Here is a 4,001-nt window from a genome sequence, read left to right as displayed (position 1 = left end):
CTTTTGCATTTATGTTGATCAATATGTCGAGTTTTGATGCTATATTGGGTATGGACTGGTTGTCATCGTATTGGGCTGTCATAGATTGTTACCGTTTGAGGGTTATTGTATGTACCTTAAGCAGTGATTGTTTTTATTTCATGGAGGACAGAGCCGATAGAGTTTTATCACCAGTGTACGATCCGCGATAGCGGAGTGAGTTTAGTTGTCTTCTTGCAAACTTCTTGGGTAGTAAGTGTGACAAAGTCTGAGTTGATTTGCCAAGGGTAGTTTGTGAATACCTAAACGTCTTTCCTGAGGATCTCACTAGTTTGCCACCTCACCGTGAGATTGAGTTCTCTATCGATTTGGTGCCTGGCACGGCACCGATCTCTATGGCACCATATAGATTTGCACCCGCTAAATTGAGTGAGTTGAAGATTCAACTCCAAGAATTGCTAGATAAAGGTTTTATTCACTCTAGTTGTCAGAACCCAAACCCGCCCCTATAGGTTTAGTATCAGATTACCTACGGCCTCAAAGACAAAATTCAAAATCTTTAAGTATAATTAGGGCCCGAAGCAGAAGCAAAATAAAAAATATATATATATGTTGTCCATTGAGCTATGCGTACATGATCAGCTGTAGTAATTAAAACACTTTAACACACTTATATATACATGTACGAAGACATATTTTATAACATATCTCACACACTTCATGAAGGACTTTTAACAAAATACAAAGACCAACTCAAGCCTGACAAAATAAAATAAAGCCTCTACACAGAGGTACTTCTTGGGTGGCTTGACAAAGAGGCAGACTCTGGGGCAAACTCTAACATCGATTCTCCAATTGTTCACCTACATTTATATATAGAGAGAGAGAGTAAGCTAACGCCCAGTGAATAATACCAAAGTAAAGAGGTTGTATGAATGAGATTCTTAATCAAGTAAATTACACTAATACATATTACATGCAAATCAAATTAGAACGACATCAGGTCTATTATTTCAATATTCATATCTATGCAAATATTCATATTTATGTTCATAAGCACATTTTCATTCAAACGGCCTTTGGCTCATTACATTCATATTCAAACGGCTTTTGGCCCATCATAGTATTCAAATGGCCTTAGGCCCAATTCAATCACTTCAAACGGCCTTTGGCCCATCATAGTATTCAAACGGCCTTAGGCCCAATTCATTCACATCAAATAGCCTCGAGCCCAATCATATCAAACGGCCTCGTGCCCAATCATCATATCAAATGGCCTCGGGCCCAATCAACATATCAAACGGCCTCTAGCCCAATCATATCAAACGGCATCGGGCCCAATCATCATATCAAACGGCCTCTGGCCCAATCATATCAAACGGCCTTGGGCCCAATTCATTTTCATATTCGTAGTTATGTGTGTTTCATACTCGTGATCAGGATCATATTTATATTCAATTAGCCTTATGCAAAAGACTGACATTTAGAATACTCATTAATAATTCAAACATATAAACATTCATATTCAGACGGCCTTAGGCCCATCATAATATTCAAACAGCCTTTGGCCCATTTATCAAATGGCAAACGGCCTTAGGTCCAATTTAGACATATCAAACGTATCAAACGGCCTTAGGCCCAATTCACACTCTTATTATTACATATGAAACGGCCTTGGGCCCAAATCATGTTCTTCACAGAGTCTTATACAAAAATTAAGCATATAGAATACTCATTCATAATTCAAATCAACAATTCCACGAAGCTTATAAAGAAGTAGCGTTTGGAAAATAACATATTTGAAAATATCTATACTAAGATATTACTCACAGTGTTAAGATGCCTAATTCACCCTTGTAGTTGACCCTACACAAATCATAATACACATAGAAATCGGGTCACAACACAATTTATTTCGTTCTTTAATTCGTTTAATTTTCTTAGGCTTTTTTTGTGTCCTTTAATTCATTTAGGATGCTTAATGTGCGCCTAAGAATGCTCATAAATAAAAGAGAACGGAAATCGGAACATGAAATAGTTTTTCAAAATTTTTTGAAACAGGGCTCTTCGCCTGAGCGCAACATTGGTCGCTCAAGTGGACCCCTTGGTCTGCAAAAATACTAGTTGCTTGCATTCTACGCTCGAGTGATGATGGCGAATTCTAGGTTTTCCAGAATGTTGTTTAAACCTCAAAACACATTACCAAGGCTCTAAATTCATGCATGACTCACTCAAATGTGCAGAAATGTTCCCAACTACATATATTTAAAGTTAATTTCACTTATATTTCAAAATTCCATGACTTCAACTAAAATGTAAACCTCAGATTTCATGTTTATGGAACATAAAATTGAATCTATAAAGCCCTTTCACAAATATTTGCATGTATGGAATCTTAATCAAAATCAAACTAATTTTGATTCTCAAACATAAATTATAATTTATTTATAAATTTGTCCAAATTTAAATTTAATTCATTTTCTTTATATCAAGTCCAATTTCAAACCCACAAACTTTAAATCATGAATTGAACTTCCAAAACTCTTAAAAATTCATAATGCATGTACAATTGAAACTCAATTTCATGTTAAGGCAACTAAATTCAAACCCAAAGTGATTAATATCTAAATTAATTTTCATGAATTTGAACCTAATTCCATTGCATGGATCAAATCCTCAAATAAACCTTGTTGCATGCAATTTATGGGACTCAATTCAAAAATAATTTTCAAAATTAAACTCAAACTTAACAAATCTTAAGAATCATAACTCATATTCTTCAACCTGACTTGATTTTACATGCAAAACCCAAAATTTTATCAATCTATATAATTTGATCTTCAAATCTTTATTTTTAATCCTCTCAATATTCACCTTGAATCAATTTTGTCTAGATTAATTAAACAATACTAGAAAAAAGGATGAAATTCCTTACCTCGTGATGAATTTTCCAAACTTTTTAGCTTGAATTTTGATATCCCACAAAGCCCTCTTCTTTTCTTCTTCTTCCTTTGGTTGAACTCTCTCTCTCTCTCTCTCTCTCTCTCTCGGCCTCTTTCTTCCATTCGGCTCTCTTTCTTTTTCTTTACAAATGTTTTGGGTCAACTGAATTACATCTACCCTTTGAGTTCACTAGCACATATATACACGTGCACAACCTCTTCTTTGAGGCTCCAGAACATAAGACACACACACACACACACAACTTCTCTAGATTTGTCTACACTTTCTTTGCGCGCACACACAGAATTTTCTGTGCACACCCACACCCCCATTTACATACACTCTCTACAATTTGATTTATAATTAAGATTAATTAGTAACACTTAGTCTTAATAAATTTTGATTAACACATAATTAAATTAATCATACCTAATCACAAATCCCACTTAATTTAATTAGTCTAATTTGATTTTCTTTAGAGCCTAATTAATTATATTCAATTTTGTCATTCTGAATTAAATTTTTAATCAAACTCCCAAAAGCCTCCAAATATCAAATTAAACTTATTTCCATCATCAATCTTGGTTTCCCAAGCCATTAAGGTTTTCAATTTCAGATCAAACTCAAAATTTCCGTCAATAATTTACATAATTAATTGAACACATCATAAATAAATTTAATTCATAATAATCTTAATTCCCAATCTTCATAACTTAATCAACTCCAATTCATACCCAATTAATAAAATCTCAATTTACTAAACTGAATCGAAATTAATTAAACCCCCAAATGGGTCCGTATTTAAAATCAAACTAATTAATTTCACTTTCTTAAGCCGTTTGGACCTTAATTTCTAATTCCAAAAAAATTGTTATTAAAATCAAATGCGAATCAGACTCCAAAATTCTCATAAACCCCAAATTACATTAGAGTAATCACCAATTAGAATCCAAATCTCCTTAATCAATTAAACATAAAATCTCATGCATGATGAGGTTGGCTTAATCTAAGGTTTATTCTAATTAAGCTCAATTAATTCATTACGAATTGTAATTTTGCCAAATTTCACTGTAGGCTCT

General features: G+C 33.5%; 1 long non-coding RNA gene across 2 annotated transcripts; it reads right to left on the bottom strand.

Annotated features, from left to right (window-relative positions):
- Positions 1-563: 563 nt before the first annotated feature.
- On the bottom strand, positions 564-3,091 carry LOC114277945 (uncharacterized). Of its 2 annotated transcripts, XR_003634788.2 has the most exons (3): positions 2,915-3,091; positions 1,810-1,845; positions 564-842 (listed from the first exon to the last, which is right to left on the bottom strand). It is a non-coding gene; the product is annotated as an uncharacterized LOC114277945 (long non-coding RNA). The 2 variants fall into 2 exon arrangements; XR_003634787.2 differs by lacking the exon at positions 564-842 and having other exon boundaries at positions 1,479-1,845.
- Between the last annotated feature and the right edge of the window lie 910 nt (positions 3,092-4,001).

This window comes from Camellia sinensis, chromosome 12 (genome assembly GCF_055761805.1).
Source record: "Camellia sinensis isolate YWXY chromosome 12, ASM5576180v1, whole genome shotgun sequence".
In the NCBI taxonomy this organism is placed as follows: Eukaryota; Viridiplantae; Streptophyta; class Magnoliopsida; order Ericales; family Theaceae; genus Camellia; species Camellia sinensis.
The sequence above is the reverse complement of the archived record's forward strand: the minus strand, read 5'-3'. Positions and strand labels throughout refer to the sequence as shown.